Source organism: Myotis brandtii, unplaced genomic scaffold, assembly GCF_000412655.1.
Source record: "Myotis brandtii unplaced genomic scaffold, ASM41265v1 scaffold71, whole genome shotgun sequence".
In the NCBI taxonomy this organism is placed as follows: domain Eukaryota; kingdom Metazoa; phylum Chordata; class Mammalia; order Chiroptera; family Vespertilionidae; genus Myotis; species Myotis brandtii.
The window spans coordinates 3,622,655-3,647,958 of NW_005370787.1; the positions used below are offsets into that span (position 1 = coordinate 3,622,655).

The 25,304-nt window shown below is 39.2% G+C and overlaps 1 protein-coding gene across 1 annotated transcript in view; it reads right to left on the reverse strand.

The window, feature by feature from the left end:
• The window catches only part of GPC6 (glypican 6), a 1,148,404-nt gene that overhangs the window by 1,121,589 nt on the left and 1,511 nt on the right, over positions 1-25,304 (reverse strand). The gene's annotated exons all lie outside the window — the stretch shown is intronic.

The window sequence follows — 25,304 nt, forward strand, 5'->3', positions numbered from 1 at the left end:
CATAGTACAGTGCAACAAAATGCAACCTTTGGAGGGGCAAGAAAAAGGAGGCAAGTCCTGAAAGGACATGAAACAACTGAAGTGCAAAACAAGTTTCAAGATAAGTGGGAAAAGTATCTGCATAACAATATATACAGTATGTGACCATTTGAGTACATGGAATATTTATAAATCTCTGTGTATACATAAAAAATCAATGGAAGGATCATAAATCCAAGACAGACACCTAGAGGTCCACGAATAGACCACTAGATAAATACAGTCTGGGAAATTCATAATACAGTGCAACAAAATGCAACCTTTGGAGGGGCAAGAAAAAGGAGGCAAGTCCTGAAAGGAAATGAAACAACTGAAGTGCAAAACAAGTTTCAAGATAAGTGGAAAAAGTATCTGCATAACAATGTATACAGTATGTGACCATTTGAGTACACGGAATATTTATAAATCCCTGTGTATACATAAAAAATCAATGGAAGGATCATAAATACCTATATGCATGGTTGCTTCTGAAGATGCCAATCCTTTTGTGTCATTTAAGTATTTTAGAGCACCAATGCATAAATAAATTTTAAACATTAAAAACACCTAGAAGGATCTGTTATGATATATGAATTAAGTTTTAAAGGATTTGGAGCCCTCGTGACATTTTATTCACAAGAAGATTTAAATATAACCCAGCATGAAACATCTACATCTTCATGCATTTTTTTAAATTGCTCTCTCCCGCTCATTCTTCTTGTAGACCTCTCCTCCTTTCCTCTGCTGAGGTGGTGTTTGAAGCCAGTATCCACAAAGTCATTGTCACTACAACCCTCTGAGGTCTGGACCTGAGAAAAGTAAAGGTTATTTTTGTCTCTAAGAGAGCTCTAGAAGTCAAGAAAAAATTGCAAGGAGTCATAATTGCAATATGGTGTATATTGTAACATACACTATGTTACAGCCTGATAGAAGGTAGGCATCCTGACTCCAACATCATCACTCTCATTAATAGCTTCACATTAAAAAAATATACAATATACATAAGTACGTGATTGGTGTGTGTGTGTGTGTGTGTGTGTGTGTGTGTGTGTGTGTGTGTGTAAAGAGAGAAAGAGAAACAGAAGAGAGAGAATAAAAGTGAATTATGCCAGAAATATCAGTTACTTCATCTTTATTAATCTTCCTTTTTCCTTTCAATACTTGTCTATCCCCAATATTTTTCACCAAACCCCATGCTGACACCTAGAAATGAACAGATAGTCAGTTAAATCTATCAGGTAAGAAGCTTATCTATTTGCCCAACCCTGGGCAAAGTACATGTGAAACAAATGAAATCTTATAAACCTCGCCCTGGAGGAGTTTAAAATCTTCAAAAACTACATTTCTCAGAGAATTTTGCAGTGGTGGATTTACACTCAATTTCCCCAGGAACAGGGATGCTGTCTTTATTGTTTTTTTGCAAAAAAATCACAAAATTTATCTAGAAGTGGCACTTATATACTAGATTCTTCTTAGACTTTACAATGTTGGAAAAAGCAATATTCAATCTGCATCTAAACAGAACTGTTTCCAATCAATACTATAGGAAAAATTACTAGTACTAAAAGCTGAACTCATCAAAACAAAGCAGATGCTATTATCAGTCTTAGAAATTCATTTCTAAAAATACTGTATGATCCAAATAGGTAGTAGTTAAGTCCATGGACTTGTCGGCCTACCCATCTGCTTAACCACCTGTGTCCTTGGACAAGTTAACTGCACTCCCTCTAGCTCAGTTTCCCCATCTGTAAAATGTGAATGATAATACCCATGATGAAAAGATAGTGTAAGGATTACATGAGATCCTATAAATAAAGGGTTTAAAATAGTATGGGGGACATGGAGAAAGCTCATGCAATGTTACATGTTATTATATAATATATACTCAGTGTTGTAACCTGAAGCCCATTTTTAACAATCCCACTAATTTCCATGGTTTATCTTTATTTCATTTCATTAAAGGGTGACCTTCAGCTATATGGAGAGGAAAGCATTCAACACTTTTTTTATAGCAAAAGAAAAGAGAGCAATCTACTCTACTCTTTCTAAAATATCAGAGGATTAAGACCATTCCATCGACTATAAAAAGTATGATTCTACAGTTTATTTTGTTCATTAGATCCCACATAAAAGTGAGATCATATGGTATTTCTCTTTCTCTGACTGGCTTATTTCATTTAGGATAATAATCTCCAGGTCCCTCCATACTGTCACAAAAGATAAGATTCTCTTCTTTTTAGCAGCTGTGTAGTACTCCATTGTGTAAATGTACCACCATTTTTTTATCCACTCATCTACTGATGGGCACTTAAGTTATTTCTACATCTTGACTATCCTATATAATAAAAGCACAGTATGCAAATTGTCCCCTTTACCAGGAGGTCAACCAGGAGGTTGACCAGGGGGCGGAGCCAGCTAGGGTAAGGGAGGGAGGCCTTGGCCGGCAGCCAGCAGCCGCTTGAGACCCTACCAGTGCACGAATTTCATGCACTGGGCCTCTAGTTGTAAATAATGCTGCAATGAACACAGGGGTGCATATATCCTTTTGAATTAGTGTTTTGGGTTTCTTAGAATATATTCCCAGAAATGGGACTGCTGGGTCAAAAGGCAGTTCTATTTTTAAATTTTTGAGGAACTCCTTACTATTTTCCAGTGGCTGCACCAGTTTGCATTCCTACCAACAGTGCACGTCCTTGCCAGTACTTAGTACTTATTGATTTATTTACGATAGCCATTCTGGCATGTGTGAGGTGATATCTCAATGTGGTTTTAATTTGCATCTCTGATGCTTAGTGACATTGATCATTTTTTAATATGTCTACTGGCCATCTATATGTCCTCTTTGGAGAAGTGTCTATTCAGGTCCTTTGCCCAGAAACAGAGGCGTGGATACATGGGACAGACTGGCAAGTATCAGAGGAGAGGGTTGTTGGGAAACTAGATGAAAGAAGGTGAAGGGATTAAGCAAAAAATAACATATATACATAACACTTAGACACAAACAACAGTGTGGTGATGGCCAGAGGGATAGGGGGCTAGGTGGAGGTGGGCAGGGGTGGGGGAATGGGGACAGAAAGAGACTCTGCTTGGGGCAGTGGGCACACGATGCAGTGTGCAGATGTTTTGTTCAGTTGTACTCTTGAAAACTGTATGGTTTTGTGAACCAATATTACCCCCAACAAATTCAATTAAAAAAAAAGTTATGGTTTTATAATATTGTGGCCTTTTTTAAGAACCAAAGGTACAGATAAAGGCAGGGATGTTCTCTTTCTCTCTCTCCCTCCCTCTCTCTCTCTCTCTCAAAATTAGGGTGGGTGAAATAATGTGTGATGTTTAGCTGGACCACTTGTAAATATAAATTTTACTCTCTGGATTAAATTTACATGGTAGAGAAATATCTCAACATCAGTCACAGTAGGAAATAACTTACATGGCACCTTGCACCATGTGCCCTCCTAGAGTGTAAACTCAGTGAGTGCCACATGCTCTGACCTCACTTGTTTTCAATAAAATTCTGTGGGAACAAGCGTGACAACATAACGGCTGGAAGTTAGCACATGCCCAGTAGTATATAAAATGCCTTTCAGAAAGAGAATATGCATGAGTTGGCCAACATCTACATAGAGGTCTCTTTCTAGAAATAAAATGAAAGCCCGGGTCATTGTCATCGTTTGGTACGTTCGTTATATGTATATTGAATGCCTTGTGTGTGCCAGGCGCTAAGGGCTATGTGGGATAAATCAGACATGGCCCTGCCTTCTAAGGGCTTATAGATTAATGGGAGACTAATCAAATATATCCGCTATTTGTATTTTACATTTGTAATACAAGTTACATACCGATTACTGTTCCAACATGTTTGAATAAAATATTGGCAGTAAGAGAAAGGAAGAAATAGTCCTTCTAAATGCATTCCTTCTTAGAAAAACAATTTTATTTCAAATCGCTGTCCATAGGAAATCATTAGTATCTGTCCCATTTTTCCAAATGAAACAGATGAATTCCCTTTAGTGATTAAAAATCTGAATTTGTATGTCTATCATGGCTGAAATGAGTACAGTCCTTTAGCAAATGAGTGCTAGTCCTTAACAAAACTCATATTATTTACTGTGTTGAGAAAGACTTCACACACATACCCAAACCTACACCCACACCCACACCATGTTCCTCAGCTTCAAAAAATATATGCTATGTATCAGCCTTTTACCTTCCAAGTTAGAAAACTGGTCCACTGTCCGAGAAACAGCGTCCCGAGACTTCCTATTCAATGCTTCTGGTGGAGTGTTATGTCTTTCACTCAGAGGTCATGCATGCGACTTAGAAAACAGCACCTTCAAAGCTACCACCGGTCGGTTGGGGAAAATCCAGTGTATCCTAAGAATCCGTATGTACAACGCCTAAAGAAACACGCAAGTTCAGAGCTTCAACTCCACGTGGGGAGGAAAACTTTCGACCTTGTTTTTAGAAATATTAACTGGGACAGATCAACTTTCAGTAAAACAGAATCTGGGGTAATGACTGCTTTTGTATTCCAACTATTTCTGGAATTCTCCTATTTCATCAGCTATGGCGCTCTGCAAAGACAGGTGTTTGTTTGCTAATACATCTGACTCCTGCGCTGCAGGGGAAGGCTGCCCGCTGCAAGCAGGGAGCTGCCAGGCAGAGCCGCCAAAGGCCACCTCCTGGCTGCGCACCAGCTCCTTAAAGAAGGCGCTCTTGTGCCACGCTTTCAAATACCTTCATTTTAGGACTAGACTTGGGTTTTTTCCTCTGAAACAGCGAAATCTCTGTTGAGCTACCAAAACATATTTTACAGCTTAGATTAGTGTGTTATGCCTTCCTACTTTTTTTTTTTTTTTGCAGCTGTTACTTCTAAGAGAGAACATTTTACTTTACAAATGATAATGGAGGTTTTTATTTAAAGAAGGGATTTTCGGCTTGTTGTCATCTGGGCACCCTCTATATTTTTTTATAATTTCAAACCTGCCTAAAACATCTTCATAAGCAAACTGTGCAACACTGCAGCAGTTTAAGTGTTCGCAGTTTCAAACATGAGGGAAAACAGAGAAACTAACTAAAAAATAAACCAAGGCAGATGACGGAGGGCACAAAAAAGCTAACGTGGTTTCACCTTTTCTCCAGCTGGAACCACTTATGGCGCCATCTCTGTAAGAAAGTGAGTGGAAGGAATTCACAGCACGAATTGGTCTTTTTAGCCACTGTTGGCAAAAAAATAAAAATAAAATAGAAAATCGCCACTCCATTAGTGTCATCTTTATCAAAATATTTATATGTCTATTTACACATATCATACTCATTTTAATAGGGTAGCTATGATGTATACGAATTTTTTAAATACACAGCACCATCGTATACTAATGTTCTTAAAACAATATTTGTACACGAAATGGCAGAATTATTGCCATTTAAAACTACATTTCTTTAAGCAGAAATTGTCATGTGATAAATGGGGTTAAGTTCCTAACATGTCACCAGAAATCTTGTTAAAATATGGGGACTTAAAATAATTTAGGGTTAAATACAATTCCATAAGGACAGATGCACATTCTATTTGCTTGAACAAAGGTCAATGATGCAACTTTCAAAGCCAGAGTTGCCCACTTTTTAGGGAGTTCATGGGGCATGATCTTCTATTTGTCAGAAGAATCTAATCTTCCCTATTTACTACAGAAATAGGGTTCATCCATTTATGTGAAAGAACAATTGAGACTATATCAGAAATTCATTATTCTAGTGGAGAAAAAGGCACTTCATAATCCCTGATTCAGAGCCCTCACTTCTTCCCCTCGCCCTCCAATGCCTTACCTTTACCTGTCCTCCAACCTCTACCTACTTTCCTCTAAGCTCCCAGTGCCTTTATCACTCCATTCATCACATTATATTGAAATTAACCATCTGTCTGTCCTCACTACTCTGTTGCAGGGAAACTGTGGGTGCTATTCTTTAACCAAGTAAAAATAAATTTTGCTGACCTACACTGATGTCAGTTAAAAGAACCAAGGTAGGCAACAGCTTCAAATGGAATTCACAAAATTACAAGTGGTTCCTATAAAAATTCCACTGACACAATTTATTATTCAAAGCCTCCATCACACACAGATTCTGCAAAGGTGGTACAATTTGACTGCTTTATCCCTAGGCCTGACTTTGTAAACTAACTTTGCTCTCTATCAATGTATTTCCAAGGAAATGTTGCTGCAATTTAAAGTTCTCTTTACATTTAACATCTCTAAACTTTTCAGGTATTTGAAAATTGCTGTCAGTGATATCTAAAATATGCCACATTTTGAAAAAGCATTTTGACAGACATACAGTTACATGTGGTAGGTACTTCATTGGGAGAAACATTATGATTAAAATAAAATGAAAGCAACAAAACTCAAGTTGAGTTCCACACAACAAACTCTGGTGGTCTGTACTTTCCCAAATTGATTTCCACTGCCTTAAGCTACTGTAATTTATTAGCTGTAATCTTTCAAAGAAAATAGAAGGGTGTCCTTATATTACACCATTTAGTTTTGATCTTACTTAAAGTTGTCTGGAATGCCTCGCCAAAAGAGTAAAATCTCTTTTATTTCCAATGAAGGAGTAGTCAATTATTGATTAAGCCCTTACTATGGACAAGCATTATGTTCTGAGGAGAACAAATATGTTTTAAAGTGCCCTCAGCTATCCAAGAGGCAAATTTGGGAAACAAAAATTAAGGGATTCATGTTAAATGACTCAAGACAGTCTAAGTAAGAGCCCTGAGGAGGTGGAATTTGATTACTTACCAAATGAATAGACAAAGCTTGGCAAAGAAGGAGAAAATATGGCCTAGGTAGCCTAGGATAAATTCATGAATGAAAATTCAAGCCAAATTGGATTTTACTTGGTGGGAAAAAGTGGGGAGGACAGACCAAGCATTGTCCTGAGTGTTAGCAAATAAAATGAGACACAGAAAGAAAAGTTTAGGCTCGGGCCAGGTGGCTCAGTGGATAGAGCATCATCTGGATACTCCAAGGTTGTGGAATCTAGGTCAGGGCACATACAAGCATCAATCAATGAATGCACAAATAAGCAGAATAACAAATTGATCTCTCTCTCTCTCTGTCTCTCCCCCTCCCTCCCTCCTTCTGTCTAAATCAATAAATAAAAACAAGAATTTTAAAAAGTAAAAGAAAGATTGGTGAAAAGGTTTTATCAGACAGAAAGTCTAAAAGAAGGGGCTTGGAAATAAGTTAGATTGTTTGAGTTCTCAAATGTCAAACCTAGGCTGAAATTTATCGTCAAGCCATTGATAGTTTAAGCTTGAACTTTAAGTAGCGGTTCTCAAAGTGTGGACTAGGGACCATTAGCATCAGCATCATCTGAGAACTACTAAATCAAAAACTCCCAAAGTGGGACCCACATCTGAACAAGTCTTCTGGGTGATTCTGATGTCTACTCAAGTGTGAGAATCACTGGTTTAAGCAAATTAAAATAACCAAAGCAATTTGTCAAATATATCACTCTGCTGGCAAGTATGTACAACAGAATCTAACCTGTGAGGGTGACATGAAAGAGAATTTTCCGAGCCATTGCCAAGAAGACCAAAAAGAAGAGAAAGTAAATGTTTTTTAAAAGATTTGCTATTTGACATTTAACAGCATTTCAAAGATCACCTTTTAATGTTCTATTACAGCTTCTCTCTTAGAAGCTTATCATAAAAGGAAATTAAAAATGACTAAATCTTAGAGTGGAGATTATAGCCTACTAGGCTTCTCTCCTCTTCTGAATAAGAAGTAGGAAGATTTCTCATCATGATACATGTTTCAGGAAGAAATTGGGGGGAAAAAAGAAATAACATTTGCTGGAGACTTCTCTCTATCAGACTATTCACATGCACTATAACATTTAATCCTCAAAAAAAAAAAAAAAAGAAAATTATCATGAGCCAGGCAATGTTATTGCTCTTTTATATAGATAAGAAAACCAGGATTCAAAGAGATAAGAAAACTTGAAAATAACCAATTAATAAGCACAAAACAAGGAATTAAATTATTTTGCTTCTATATAAAACCATCGGCCAAGAAGCTCAAAGATTCCCATTAACATAAAGAATTTGTATTATTCCCAGTTCACTTGATGTTTGAGAGATTCTTCAGAGGCTTTCATACTGCACATGTAACAGGGATGATATCTTACAAATACTTAACTGACTTCATTTTGTTCGCCCCTTAATTCATTGTTTTCTCACAGGCTTCCATCTCCGACGGCATGGGTGTCAGGTGTCACCTGACCTCTTTAGGAGACAAACGTCCCCAGTCCTGACTGAAGGGCTTGAAGTCCAGCTACAAAAAGGAAAGGTAGCAAACCCATCCCTGCCACAGGGGTCTGTGGGAAGAAGGGAGGTGAAGGGAAGGTCATGGTCCCCCCAAGTTTCCAGTTTCTCCTCTCTGAGCTTTACATCAATACAGAAAAGCCAACGAGAAGAGGGATGTGGGAATCTGTGAAAGACTGCCTGATGGGCTACCTGGCAAAGATCTTAGTCAACTTGGAGGTGCAGAGTGCTCAGAGTGAGGGCTACCCCCACACCGGGGGACACAGGTCTGGCTCTAGGGAGCCCTCCCAGGGAATATCAGAAAGCAGCTTGCCATGGTCCCACCATAACAAGTGATCAAGGTTACAGGTGGGCCAGGGGACAGGGGAAGGACAAGCCAGGGATTCAGGAGGCCTACAGGGCCAGAAAGACCAACGAGATGGTGAACACTCCAGGAAAGGGGCCCACCAGGTTCCTCCCAAGTTGCACAAGATCAGATCACAAAGCACACCAACCCCAGACATCAGCCAGGTGGGCCAGCAGGGCCCTGGAGATGGGAGAAGCCCAAGGAAACTCACCCTTTCCCTTTTCCCAAGAAGAGTCATTCCCTTGTCACTCCCCCACCCCATCAAGAGATCGATTTGTGACCTGTATTTATTATTTAACAAATATGTATATAGCCTTTATTCTATGTCAGGCACTATTTTAAGAGCTTTGTACATGTTAACTCATTTAATACAATCACAATATGAGATGTAAAGACTATTCTTATCTCTGTGTGCAAATTTAAACAACAACAACAAAAAAAACTGAGGCACAGAGAGGTGTAAAAAAGGCTAAGCAGTAGAGCGTTCTTATCTCTGTGTGCAAATTTAAACAACAACAAAAAAAACTAAGGCACAGAGAGGTGTAAAAAAGGCTAAGCAGTAGAGCCAAGAGTCAAGGCCAGTCTTGCATACTCAGGACACCAAAGCAAAGACCCCACGCGTGTCACTGTTACCTGCAAGAGCTCAGCTGAATGTTAAATTCCATCACACTATTCTTTCTTCTTGTTACCCAAAACCAGATAGGCTGTGTGAGTGAAGAAGAGAGGGAAGAGGAAGAAGAAAGCAGGAAAAGGAGGGAGGGGGAACTACGTGCCTTTTCACGTGGAAGTTGCAGGTTGTGCATATTTTCAGTATGGCCCAATACAAATGGTGGCAGTTCACACTTCTAAAGGTCCTTCCAAAAGCTTGTAAACGAGGCGAGTTCCTGGAGGGAGGACTGATGACTCACCCGCAGGGCTGTTTTTCTCTTACCTCGTCTAGTTACCACTGGAAACTTGAAATATGAAGCAGTGGCTGGAACCGAAGTGAAATATAAAGACATACTGTTTCTCTAATTTTGTTTTAAAAAAAAACAACCAATTCGACAAGTGGTGTTTGGTTATGTTTCACTTTTTCCCCCCAAAAGTCCACAAGGCTGAAACACCAACCTTCTTCAACAGACAAAAGCTTAGTTTAAAGGCCCTTCGCTTAGCTGCCTGTTGGGGAAACGTGTCACACCCTGACCAACAGAAGGTCAAAACTAACACTCAGAACAACGGACAGGGAAACCAAAAGTAGGCTGGATATTATTCTAGAAGCTGGATGTAGTGGTGTCAGAAATACCCTGCAACATTTAGGATTAAAATGAATCCACTTAAAGTGTAAGGTGTTTTAGAGGCTTCCTGGGGTTCTATTAATTACTTTTCTCCCGGCTGAAATATTACCAAGTGGGGTCACTACTAATGGTGCCATAATCCCGGGTCCTGATGGGCTGCAACATGGCACACGCAGCCCAATCAAGTGACAGATTTATGGTACTGACAGTACTTCATATTTATCTGAGATTTGGTTCAGTTTTTCAAAACTAACATGCCACTGAATGGGTCCTAGGATATGGTGTTAGTACAATGTCTGTAAAAAAAATGATTCTTTCAGGGAAAGGGAAAAAAAAGAACAGTGCTTTCAATGTTCAGTATCCTTTACATCTGCTGCTCAGCTGGAAACGCTGTTAAAAGGCCATTAGAACCTTAAGGTAACAGACCTCGAATGCTATGAAAGCCATGGACCAATTTGCTGTTTGTGTGAGGAGTATCAGCCCCAGCCACTTCCTTTTCAAGGGCTGAAAACAGCTTCTGTCATGAGCCGTGAAAATCAATTCCACAGTAACCAGGGTGAAATGTGGCTAAAGGTGGTGCACCTACCGGCTGGCGCTGCGCAGCAGAGCCTCCTTCTGGGCATCCATGGCACCTTCCCCGAGTCCCAGATAGCAGCTCCCAGGCAGTGCCTGGGAGGGAAGGAGCAGACCTGGGACTTCCAGGAACCTGCAGGCTTATCTCTTGGGACACTGATGCTCTCTAACGCTTAATTAGGTTAAAATCGGAATTGTCACCCTGAATGAAGATAGCTTTAGGAAAAGTCACTCTGGGAAAAGTCTGCTCTTGCTTATTTGTATTCCCTCTTTCTATGTTTCCTGATGATAGTAATTGTGAGATAGGCTCTTTTTTTTTTCCCCAAAAAAATAATACGGCTTCAAAGCCTTTCAAAACACACAGCATTTTAAAAACTGTTTGCAAATACAAGGTCATACTTTTGAAAATAAATATTTCAGAGGAAAAACGATGGTTCTGTCAAGAGTTGGACTGTATAAACGAATGGCTATCAAGATTAAAATTCATTTTTAAATGTGGTATAGGTTTTTTCAGTTATAAGAAATGGTTATTCCTGTTGTAAAACACAACCTTGGTTACAACACAGAGTTAAGATTATTATAATCTATATTTCTTCATATAGTAAACCCTTTGCTAAACTGAAAAGCTTTGTATAATTTAGTAAGCATGGTCTGGATAAGAATAAATTGTCACTCTTAAATCATAGCAATTGGCTTATGTTTATGCATGTAACTTCTTGCAATATTAAATTATTTATCTTTGCATCAATAACCTAGGCTGAGAAATTGATTCAAAGTGAATTTGTTAAATTAAGATAAGTACAAAATGGAAAAGTATAGTTTCATGGTTTTTTGCTGTGAATAACTAACTTAAGCACCTAACTTGTTGTTTTGAATGGAATGTAAATGGTTTATCCTATACATATTTTCTTGCCTAAAATAGAAAAGCTTGGATTTATACAATTTCATGTCTATTGTACAAAGTGCCTCATGATGATCTCTGATTTTAAGAAATCTCCAAGTTACTTTTTTTTTTTTAAAGAGGGGAAGGTAGCAATTGAAAAGCAATCACATATAATAATTTTGTTGTTGATGACATAAGATTTGCCATTTGCAACCTATTTTATATTCAATTGAAACTGACCTTTTATGAGAGCCAGGTGGTAATATAAGTAAAATGAATATATTCTTTATTGCAGCCATATAAAAAGATTGGCCTGAGCTTTTAACATAGTACTTGACCTCCTGGTGTCTGAATACCCCCAACTCAGTGAGAGAATATTGAATAAGATACCACTTAATCAAATGAGTAGTAAAAGCACAATAAAAGCCTTCCACACATTAGCACTTGATAATGTAAAAGTAACAGTACACTATGGTCCCTTGGTAGGATGCAAATACATAGCTAAGAAAGAAGCTGTAGTAGATCCAGTAGGGGTGTTCAGGAATCCTGCACTTCCAGATTATTAATATTTCAGAATTACAAATTCTTTGTTTCAAACTAGAGCACTCACTATATCAAAGATGATTTAAAAACATTTGTTAAATCTTTTGCTGTAAAAAAAGAAAGAAAGAAAGAAAATCAGCTATTTTAAAGTTTACCATTTTTTAAAGTTTTTAAAGTTCCCAATTGTTGGGATTTGGAATAAAATGGTAAAAGCAAATAGCTAAAGAGCAATATTTTTTTTTACTTTTTCAGGGAAAAGCTAATGTCGGCCATTCTGTAATATATAAAAGCATGCATGGTGGTTTTTTTCAAGTTCATTTCAAAATTGCTATTGACTTGGAGCTATTCTGACCCATTAAGAAAATAATAATTGAAAGTTATTCATCTTTTTCCAAAGACTTCAAAGTGCTTTCTTTGCAAAAAAATAAATTAATTAATTAATGAAAGCTTTAAGAGGAAATACCTGTGGATCCCTGATTTCAGCTCAGGAGCACTGACCCTGCTAATCCCAGCTGTCCTGAGGGCCCAAAGAAAGCAAGCCCATTTTTCAAGAAATCCAAGAACTCAAATAAGGTGCAAACAGACTAACAAATAAAGCCTACAGGTCACAGTTGTGCATACCCAGAATGTATTATGCTACATCTTTAATTAAATGAGTATAAAATGAAGTGACCAGCTATAGTAAATATAGTCTCTTTGCAGAAGAGTCTAGAGATCAAGGAAAAAATGGCTACATCTGCACTTAGGAGGCTACTGTATGAAAAACAGCTCAAAGAAGGGGTAGGGGATAGAATTGCCCCTAGTCAGAAATCTTCTAAAAAGGACAAAAAATAATAAGTCCTATGTAACCATAGAAAGCCTGACATATTAGCAATGAATAATAGGGTTTTGACAGTGAAAGAAAAAATGTTTTCCACAATGCTGAAGTTCTCTCCTACTGGTGCAGATCTGCCCTTGGCAGCTGGCTTAGGCCCCTTTGTTCCAGCCTAGGTAATTATGAATTGAATTGATCCAATCAATCTTTCTCTTAGTCCCCCTAGTGGCCGATGTAAACATTTGAAAGAAGGTCTGAGGAGATCAGGGGTACAATTTGGAGTAGCAATACTTTCTCGGTGAAGATTCTTACCCAAGATCAAGGTGAAAAATAACACAAGGTCATTGCCCAAATTTGACTGTCTACTTGACAAACACCTGTATTTAAAACTACAATGAATGCAGAGTCTCAAAGGCCCCCAGAGACTCAAAGGGAGGTGCCTGGACCAACAGCATGGGCATCACCTAGGAACTTGTCAGAATGCAAAGCACAGGCCCTACTCCAGAACTACTGAATCAGAAACATTGGGAGCAGGGCCCAGGCATCTGTGTCTAACAAGCCCTCCAGTGAATCTGAAGCATGATGAAGTCTATGAACTTCAGCTCCAGATCACTGGTTCTCTTCCATGATGTGCATCAGAATTACTTAGGGAATGCATACATATGAAGACAAGCAGGAAAGTGGGGAGAGAAGACAGAAAGAAGGAGACTATCCAGTCCCAGATCAATTCAATCAGAATATCTGAAGACGGAGCCCAAGTACAGGCTGGCTTTTTTTTTTTTTTTCCACATCTCTCATGATTCCAGGATAGCCCAGGCTCTTTCCAACTCAAAAGGACCAATTGTTAAATTTTCAGGAATTTTGTGAGCTGGTTGTTAAATTGTTACTAGCTTAAAATCAGTCATGGTGGGAAAATTTATACCACAGACATTGGCAAAGGCTATACTCAGGTCTCCCCAATCCCTGCCTCCTGAAAGCCAAGTGTTAAACATTTCTAGGTTCACCACTGACCAGAGGTGAGAAACACTGGACTAAAGCAATGATGCCAAATGCCTAATGAAGTCAGACAGGGTGCGTAGTTCCTCTCAAAGGTTCCAGTACCCTTCAATTGTTTGGTATTCTTATGAAGATTAACCAAGCAATTCAGTGGCCATACACTCGAGGAAGGTGGACAGCAGTGCCTGTGTGAGGATGTAACTATGACCGGTCCAGGTCAAAGGCCATGGTCCCTTTCCTTCCTCTTCCAGGCACGAGCACAGGAAGCAACTCTAGAATGAGAAAGGTGAGTGAATCTTCTGCAGCAGTTGTGAGGGTAGTCTGCCTCCTCGGTGAAGACACACACAAGAAATCATCTCTTTTTGTGCCTCCAGCCGTTATAACAAGACTCTGACTCTTGGTACTCGGGCAGGCACCTTGTTTCCGTAATGGAGCTGACCTGGTGGAATGCAGGTCTCAGGGCGGAAAGATACAGAGAACCTGGGACCCTGATGATACTGCTAACTCCCCACTTCCCACTTCCTCGCTCCTAGAGCTGCTCTATGCTGGGACTTCTTATGTGAAATAATGGCTTTCCCTGAATATGTAAGCCAGTTGCTTCAGCATTTTCTGTGACCTGCTGCCAAAAGTATCTTCAGTGACACCAATTATTTCAGGCAAGAGTTTAATATCTTGTCTTCCTTAAACTCTCTTACTGAAACTTCTAGATAGCAGAGTGAAGTTTTTTTCCCTTTCAATTCGGCCTCTTCCTTCTCTGATGAACTCATTCACTCCTTCCTCTCTCCTCTCATTCTCATGTGGGCCCTCAGCATCTGACGCTTTAGTGTCTAAAACAGCTCCCTGGCTTTCCTCCTTCTCTCACCCTGGGCCTTTCAAGATTTGCCTTCTTTTTCATCCTGTTTGTAGTGTTTGACCAATCCAAACCAAAACTTTCATCATATCACTTCACCGCCAAGAACCTAGGATGATGACCTACTTTCTACCGTATAAAAGCAAGGATTTTCAAGGCCCATCAAAAGCCCACTCTCTCTGTTCTCTCAAGTTCTTAATAGACCCCTTTCTGTACTGTACTATCCTCCACCTGCACTATTTTGCTCACACTTGTAACCCACTAAGAATGCCTTCTTCCTAGATGCCCTTTTGTCAAATGTTACCCATGCTTCAAGATTCCTGTCATGGATAATTTTATGTGTTAATTTGATTGGCCTAAGGATTGCCTAGATAGCTGGTAAAATATTATTTCTGGGTGTGTGTGAGAGAGAGGATGTTTCTGGAAGATATTACCATTTGATTCAGTATTATTAGTGACCAATCTGGGTAGGCATAATCCAATCCATTGGGGACTCAAATAGAACAAAAAGACAAAAGATGAGGAATTCCCTGTCTCTTCCAGAGCTCAGATGTCCATCTTTCCCTACCTTGGAGCATCAGAGGTCCTGGTTCTCAGGCCTTGGACTCCAAGACTCATATCAATGCCCCTTCCCCACTCTGTTCTCGGGCCTTTGGCTTTGGAGGACTGAATTATACCACTACTTTCCTGGGTCTCCAGCTTACAGACAGCTGATCATGGAACATCCTGGCCTCCATAATCTTGGGAGTCAATTTCTATAACAAATCTCCTCTTATATCTATATCTTGAGACAGATGCAGAAATATATCCTATTGGTTCTGTTTCTCTGGAGAACCCTGACAAATATAGTCCCAATTAAATTTTACCTTCTGCTTTCAGCAAGGTCATAGAAACTACTTTATTCTGTGATTCTTATCATTAGAATCAGCAATGATATTTGGTACTTATGTCATGAACACAGCATTGTTTAAATCTTGGAAAATGGTGTAACAATTTAATTCATTCTTCTTCCTGGTGAAAATTTTAAGATTGTTTTTCACACTGCCACAGGACAAAGAACTTTGACTTAAGTTTCAAAATGGGCACAGCTGATTACATACATTTTGGCAATTCTATGCCTTCTGGGAGCTAACAATTCACACACACACCCTATTTGGGAAATCCCTTTCTCCCAGCCATACTGATGTCCTTAAGTCCTCTGCAAGTTTTATGATGTTAAGTGTAGTTTCCACTAAAAAGCACACATAAACTACATCAAAGTATTTATAAACTCAATGATGCCCTAACCGGTTTGGCTCAGTGGATAGAGCGTCGGCCTACGTACTGAAAGGTCCCAGGTTCGATTCCGGTCAAGGGCATGTATCTTGGTTGCGGGCACATACCCAGTAGGAGGTGTGCAGGAGGCAGCTGGTTGATGTTTCTCTCTCATCAATGTTTCTAACTCTCTATTCCTCTCCCTTCCTCTCTGTAAAAAAAAAAAATCAATAAAATAAACTCAGTGAATATTTCTGGGACACTTGCTTCTTTCTCTCAATCTCTCTCTCTCTTTCACATATACACACACACCCCTCTCTATTTATTGTCCATCACATAGTAGATGCTCAATTAATAACTTGTGCTTGATTAATAGTCTTTTGGTGGTATCCACGCCACCTCCTAAATGTTTTTTGAATCCTTCTACTTCATTTCACTTCCACAGTCACCACTCTAGTTCAAAGTTAACATCTCCTCCTCTCCCTGTATCTGCTTTTAATTCCCCCTGATCCATTCTCTACAAAGCAACCAAAGTAACATTCAAAACCATGTCCAATCCTGACTAGAACAATTCCTCACCAGCTTCTCACTGCCCTAAGCTCAAGGCCAAAGTCATTGTAGTGAGTTCTAGAGATTTCAGGGCTGATCAAGGAAAGAGATAGGACCAGGAGATGACAGTAAGACCCAAGGACCTTTATTTGGGTGTAATTGACTGATGGCATATGAGGGGATATCCCTCACAGCATGAGCCATTCCAGAGATAACAGAGGGGCTACTACCAGGAAGGGGAAGAGGTTAAGGGAACTCCAGGTTAGAGGGAAGAGGGAGATTAAGCACTGTTGCTCAGCCCTAGGGTGTGGAGAGCATTACTGGCTTGCAGTCTTTTATAGGCCCCAGATCTGTCTTATATACCTGGCTAGTAGGTGTTGGCTGCAGTTCTGGGGCACTCAAAACAGGGAGGCTCTAAATAATGAAAAATATGCTTCTTGCTCTGGCCTGTGTGGCTAAGCTGGTTGAACACAACGCTGTCCCCGTGCACTGAAAGGTTGCCAGTTTGATTCCTGGTCATGACACATACCCAGGTTTCAGGTTCGAGCCCTGGTCAGGGTGCATATGGGAGGTAACCAATCGATGTTTCTCTCTCTCTCCCACACCCTTCTTCTCTCTCTCTAAAATCAATAAAAACATATTTTTTAAAATACATATGCTTCTCTGGGCTATGTTTAAAACAACTAGATGTGTAAAGACATTAATTTAACACCACCCATAGGCTACAGAACTAAGGGTCCATGCCTATGGTGAAAAGGTAAACATAGGGCCCATATGCATGGGTCATCTTTGGATCATGCCGCTCCCTTCTTCTCTCTCTCTAAAATCAATAAAAACATATTTTTTAAAATACATATGCTTCTCTGGGCTATGTTTAAAACAACTAGATGTGTAAAGACATTAATTTAACACCACCCATAGGCTACAGAACTAAGGGTCCATGCCTATGGTGAAAAGGTAAACATAGGGCCCATATGCATGGGTCATCTTTGGATCATGTACCTGGTCATTAGCCTGGTCCTCCGGCTCTGCTTCTCCTGTCCCTCTCTCAGCCCGTTCTCCATTCACTAACTGTTTCCCCTAGGTTCTGGAATTTCTCTCATGCTTTCAGAGTCTTCTTATGGGCAATGAGCATACCCTCCACTGTCCCCTTCCCTTACAGACTTTGCATTGCTCTTTCTCAAGGAAGCATTTCCATAACCCTGTGATGAGATCAAACGCTCCTATTGAATGCTTTCACAGTGCCAGGTACCCCAGTGCTGTGCACTTTATCTCAGCCATTCGCTGTAAATGGTGCCCTTATTTTCTGCTTCCCTTCTTGGATTAAAGTTCCCAGGAGTCCTATATCCAGCACCTGGCACAGTGACTTACACATAGTAGGTAAACAAGAAATATTTATTGGATGAATGCCAAAAAAAATGCCTAAAGGAAATCAAGAATAGGTTAGAAAAATAATTAACCTGGATAATGTGTAAATGTGGAATCACATTTCTATTTTTCTTTGTTACTAAGTGGTACATTTGCTTAAAAATAGTTTTTACCCAGGTTTATTCAAAACTCTTAAATATTTCTATCCAGGTTTATTAGGATTTTTAAACCTTTACCTAAGACTTGCCACTATGAAACCCTTTATTTATAAATATGCCATCCCAGGGAGTCTATTAGACTTTCAAATAGTATCATGTATATCACTAAAAAAAAATGAATTCTGCTGGGGAAATCTATGACACCATTTAAAGTCAAATTATGTGCCAGCTAAAGAGTTTAACAGAGAAGAATTTGGTCTGTAAAGGGATATAAGCACCAAGTTTAAATGAATATTAAGTATTCTGTTTATATTGGCAAGACAACTCTAAGTCACCTTACTGGCATTGCTAGAAGTCTTTTGAAAGATGAGAATTAAGGGGAGAAAAAAAACAACCTTATAATGTTACTTCTGTGAGCTTCAATATACGTTAAGATTAAACTATTAAAATTATTTTATCAACAAATCTTTTACTACAATGTTTAACCTAAACTCATACTTCTGTACAAGTCTAGTGACTGAAAGGTAGGTCGCTTTGGTTTAAAAGGACTTAATCATTTGGAATTTTTTAAGTGTTCATAAAACTGGCCCATAATTATATAAGACCACTGGTCACGCTCTTACATAAATTATGATGCAATGTGTACACTATACTATTTTATAGGACATAATGCTGTATATTTGAAATCACTTTTGATAGTGACCGACATTTCCATGCACAAGCTATTAACATGTGGTGCAATTTAAAGATGTGAGTTTTTGCAACAAACAAATTAAAATACTTAGGAATAAACTTAATAAAGGAGGTTACAGACTTGCACTCAGAAAACTGCAGGTATTGGAAAAAGAGATAGAGGAAGAGATAAACAAGTGGAAGAATATACCATGTTCATGGATTGGTAGAATTAACATCATTAAAATGTCCATACTACCCAAAACAATCTATAGATTCAACGCAATCCCTATTAAAATACCAATGGCATATTTCACAGATCTAGACCAAATACTCCAAAAATGTATATGGACCCAAAAAGGACCCTGAATAGCCACAGCAATCTTGATAATGAAGAACAAAAGTTGAAGGGATCACAATACCAGATATCAAGTTATTCTACAAAGCCATTATAATCAAAACAGCCTGGTACTGCCACAAGAACAGACATATAGATCAATGGAAAAGAACTGAGACCCCAGAAATCAACCTAAGCCATTACACTCAATTAATATTTGACAAAGGAGGCAAGAGCATACAATGGAATCAAGCCAGTTTTGTCAATAAATGGTGTTGGAAAAATTGGACAGATACATGCAAAAAAAAATGAAACTAGACCACCAACTTACACCATACACAAGAATAAACTCAAAGTGGATAAAACACTTAAATATAACAGATGAAACCATAAAAATCCTAGAAATCATAGGCAGCAAAATCTCAGACAGTTCTCATAGCAATATGTCTACCGATACATATCCTAGGGCAAAGGAAACAAAGGAGAAAATAAACAAATAGGACTACATCAAAATAAAAAGCTTCTGTACAGCAAAAGAAACCATCAACAAAATAAAAAGGGAGCCACTGTATGGGAGAACATATTTGGCAATTATACATCTGATAGAGGGTTAATATCCAAAATATATGTATAAGGAACTCATACAACTTAACAAAAGGAAGACAAACAATCCAAAAAAAAAATGGGCAAAGGACCAAAATAGACACTTCTGCAAAGTGGACAATCAGATGGCCACAATACATACGAAAAAATTTTCAAAGTAACTGATCATTGGAGAGATGCTAATTAAAACAATGAGGTATCACCTATCAGAATGGCTGCCATCAACAAATGACAAGTGCTGGAGAGGATGTGGAGAAAAGGGAACCGTATTACACTGCAGGCAGGAATGCAGACTGGTGCAGCCATTATGAAAAACAGTATGGATTTCCTCACAATACATACGAAAAAAATTTCAAAGTAACTGATCATTGGAGAGATGCTAATTAAAACAATGAGGTATCACCTATCAGAATGGCTACCATCAACAAATGACAAGTGCTGGAGAGGATGTGGAGAAAAGGGAACCGTATTACACTGCAGGCAGGAATGCAGACTGGTGCAGCCATTATGAAAAACAGTATGGATTTCCTCAAAAATTAAACATGGAACTGCCATTTGACCCAGTGATCTCACTTCTAGGAATATAACCTAATAAACCCAAACAACAATCAGAAAGAATGTATGCACCCCTATGTTCACAGCAGGACAATTTACAATAGCTAAAATCTGTAAACAGCCCAAGTACCAATCAGTATATGAATGGATAAAAAAGCTGTGGTACATTCACACAATGGAATACTACGCAGCAGTAAATAGGAAGGATCTCTTACCCTTTGAGACAGCATGAAGGGACCTGGAGAATATTATGCTAAGCGAAATAAGCCAGTCAGAAAAAGACAAGTATCACATGATCTCACTCATATGTGGAATCTAATGAACAAATAAACTCATGAACAAAACAGATCTAGAGACTTAGAAGTATGGAATACACTGTCCAATCTCAGAGGGAAGGCAGGGGTGGTGGGGGGAGATTAACCAAAGAACTTATATGCATATATGCATAACCCATGGACACAGACAATAGTGTGGTGAAGGGCAGGGGTGGGGGGCGGGGGCGCTGAGTGGGCTAGAAGGGGTCAAGGGGGAAAAAGGGGAACATATATAACACTTTCAACAATAAAGAAAAAAATGTGAGTTTTTTGTAAAAGTATATCAGTCAACTCAAATGAACTCTTTTTCCCAGTGACGATGCATTATCCTTTAATTAAATCATCTAAGATATCTCTGTTCACAAGGATCAGGCTAAAATTAATTCCCAAATCAAGAGATTAACAAGTGGCACTCCTAACAGTCCATATTTTAGATTGCTTTGATACCCGTAATTAATGTGATTCTTTTAGAAATCTAGTGACTTGACAAATCAGTAACAAAAAAATTGTTCAGCTAACCCTTTTATACCTCACACTTTGAGATGATTTTAAAGATATCAGCCAACTAAATGGAGGGAAAGGAAATCAGAGATTAGTGCAGCAGGCAGATAAATGGAAATTAAATAATGTATCCCCAACTAGGAAATTTAACATGTCTTTAAAGAGTTACCAAACACTGTTTTTCCATTTATATTATGGTGATATCTGCATGCAAACTGAAAAAAATATTTGTGCTGATGGCAAACACATTAAATAAGTTGGTTTGCTGGGGGAGCAGAAGAAGGGAGGACAGGTTCCTTGGGAAGCCTACCTATGAAAGAAAAGGACTACTGAACCAAGGCCAGGTAAAGGGGAGAATTACATCTTCTCAAATTTGAAACCAAAAAGTTTCCAGTCAACTAGCAGAGTATAAGAGAATGTTCTATATTTTTTTAAATTTTAGACTTTGGGATAGATTTTTTTTGTTTTTTTTAGATAAATTACTATCAAAGAGATGAGAAAAAAGTTTAATACTTTCTTTTTAGTTTTTTTTTCAATTACAGTTTACATTCAATATTATTTTGTTTCAATTTCAGGTGTATAGAATAGTTGTTAGACAATCATATGCTTTACAAAGTGGTCTCCCCAATATTCCCAGAACCCATCTGGCACCATACACAGTTATTACAATATTATTGACTATATTCACGATGCTGTACTTTATATCCCCATGAGTATTGTGCAACTGCCAATTTGTATTTCTCAACCCCTTCACCTTTTCCTCCCAGTCCCCCAACCGCCCTCCCCTCTGGCAACCATCAGTCTGTTCTCTGTATCTATGAGTCTGTTTCTGTTTAATACTTTTTTAAATATTCAGCTGTAGTCCAACTCTCAAAATACCGGAGACAGAAAAGGGGGCAAAGTTAATACTGAGAACTAATACTGTTAGTTATATATTATTTTTTTCCTAATTTGAAGAAACTTTCCTTCTCCCTGTATCCACATGATAGCTTCCTATTGCAAGGTTTGTGGGACTAACCCAATATTCCAATGAACCTGGTATATTGGAAACAACAAAACAAAACAGAAGTTCTTTAGATTCTACCTTTTATATAACCAAATCTATACAACTAAAATGACAGGGACTATGCATAAATACAGGGACAATTTAGTGGTGGCAGTGTGGCCAATTCCTGAGAACAGAAATCCAAAGTCAAAGTGATTTTGAAAATTGTAGATTTTGCAAATAAATAAAAAATATTCACCATGAACTGAGGGAATATATATGGTGATTGATAATACCATGTTTAATACAATATTAGGTGAGAAAAAAACTGATTTTACAATGCATTCATTCAACAAATACAGAAATGTATTAGCCATGGTTTAGTCTATGGAACCAAGTGCCTGGGTTTGAATTCTAGCCTCCTCACTTTCTCATCCTTGGGCAAATTAATTATTTAAGTTTCTCTGTTGCTCAGTCTTTTCATCTGGGAAACGGAAATAATAATAATAATAATAACCTTCTAAGTTACTAGAAGGAGCAGGTAAGACAATGTTTATTCAATGTTTAAAAATTGGTAATGTTTTCAAATAGGTGCTGGGTACACATAAATTTCCATATATGGGATTGCTAAATATAGTTGCATCTGATAATTAATGAAAAAATTGAGCATGTAGGCTAGTAAGTACCATTAGTCAGCTACACAGTATTACAATAAATAACTCAAAGAATGCTCAAATCATAAAAGAATGGCACAGTGAGCCTCAAACAACATTTCCTGAATTGCCCAGACTTTTAAGCGGATGCTCTTTTCAGCTGTGGAGTTCCTTTAGCAGTTCAGAGCCATCAGGATGAGTCAGGTTGGAAAATGAGATAATATTACTGGTGCTCAAAGAAAGACTGGGATGTTTCACACTGACCTTTGGTCAGAGTAACAGTCCCTACAAAGAACTTGATGATCCCCTGCTCAATATCTTCCTGGAAGACAGAACAAGAGAAAATAAGCAAGCACACTGTGAAGGCTTTTGGCTAGATATCTGGAAACATTTTGGTACCACAAGCATGACTAGGTATTAGAATGGATTGCTGAGAGGGGCTTAAGCGTCTGCCCCCTTGGAGGTCTTTCAAACCAGGACAGATAGTCCATCTGATCTGCCTGGGATGCTTTAAAATCAAGGCTGAGTGAAGATTAATGGTACAAACTGCCCCCTGACAGCCTCCTCCCTCCCAAGCACTCTCTGAGAGGGTAACTTTATATATTACCCATCACAGTCCCTCATCTGTTGAGTTTGAAGAACTCCCTTTTATCTTAGAATAGAAAAGGGCAACATTATTTCACAATTGTGAGTTCTGAGTAAATCTTAATAATGCTGTGATGAAACATAATGTCCTCATTACTTTTTCTTTTTTTTAACCAGGCAAGCTACCTGCAAATGGCTTTCAATTAGAAACAGATCTCATGAATCTAAATTCTGAACAGCGGTTCCTTTAAATGCATGTTCCCTGGCAAACAAATGGCATATGCCTTTTCTCAAGCAAACCATTAAAAGTCCAAACAAGGCACAGGATGGAAAGGAGTTGGAAGAAAGGATCACCACCGGATAATGAAATGTAAATTTTATGAGGAACTGGGGAGGAGAGGAAGAGTGTGTTCATTTAATAAACGGACATATTTCCTAAGTGATAAATTCAACAGCAATAGGTAGTACCGAGTAAAGTTTGTTTTGAGAAAAAAAGTATGTCCTTAGTATACAATTATCTTATAATTCACTTGTTCCACAGTGACCTGTACCTTGATAATTTCAAGTAAATAGTAGTCTTAGTCCTAGAAAGTGAGTTTAACAAAGTACACTCATTTTAGAAATGCAGAGCTATTAGCAAGCACTGTAATTGTCAAGGGATGGAGGGGGAAAGGGGTGGGGGGAAAAGACTGTAGTTAAAAATATACTGAAGGATTTATCTAACCCCAGCAATTGTTCTCAGGAAAGTAAATAATGACAGACAGAAATCATTTACACTAAACACCTTCACCTTCACCTTGATATTAAGGAGATTTGCATCACGAACTGTTCTTCAGAATACTGAAGCAGTTTAAAAATACTTCGCAGTTTTCCTCTTTGAGATATCTTATCTGAAATCATGTTGGGGAAATGTATGTGTTTAAAAGATACAGTTTGAAAAAAGCCCAGATTAGAGAAAAAGTTCCTAAAAGAAGTCACCCATACTACAAACCTTTTAAAAGTTGAATTCTCTGAGATTTGTGGAGGGGGGAGGGGGTAGCAAAGCTGATCCTTATCAATTAATTAAAAAGAATGAAATAACAGTAGACAAAAGGGAAAGGAGAGTTGAGAAACTTAAGGAGCGGTAGGGGCCGCCGGCCTCTATTCACTGATTAACAAATTAAGGAGTTCTGGGAAAGGGAGAAGTGACGGGGTAGAAAAGAAGTCTTATAATTCACCACAGGTTCCGCCTTCCACTCACCAGAGGCTGGCGGTGTCTGGCTCAGAATTGGAAAAGGCTCTCAGTATATAATACTCTCCGTGAGCAAGAAGTATGGGCTATTTTTCAATGCCTACATTCATATAAATGTGTTATTTCAGCATAAGTAAAAACTCTCACGTGTAGGGTTTGTAGATCAACCATAATAAAAGAGCAATTCCACTAGATAGCGAAAATGTTATAAGATTCTCTGCAACACGCTTTTCACCCATCGACCAGCTCTTGGACAAAACGCAGACAGGCTGGTGGAAATTCGGCGTTTAGACTTGGCCATCTGAGGTCACCGAGGACTTCGGCGGCCCGTTTGAGCAGCCCGCGTCCTCCCAGCATCTCCTGGCCCCACTCTGCTGCTCTCAGCTCAGTTCCCTTGCAGCCACCAGATTCTCTCTCCCGGACTCGATTCATTCACAGAGCCCCAGAGAAGCTTGGGTTCGGTTGGAGGTAAGAGCCGGAAAACAGGCATCCAGGCTGCAGCGCAAGTTCTTGGAGACCGAGTGCTACCCGCACGCCGGCGCCCAGAAAGCGGGCGGGGGCTCTCTAGCTCCCGGTGGGATAATGCTCGGGGCCAGGCACGCAGGGGACACTGGATCGGGAGACCCTGAGATGAATCCACTACGGAACCACCCACTTAAGTTGGCTCAGCTTCCAAGAGCCGGCGAACGAGGCCGCGCTCAGGACCCATCGCCGCGCCGGGTGGCTGGGGTCCCCCCCCCCAACCTCAAGTGACCAACAGCAACCGGGGAAGCACTGAGAAACCATAAGGGCAAAGTCGCCCCAAATCAGAAACAGGCAGCCCGAGAACTCCCCAAACCATCCCGGAACTGCGGGAGTCGGGAGGCCGAGTCCCACCGGTGGGGGTCCCCCCAGCTCGCCCGCCCCCGGCCCCTGCACC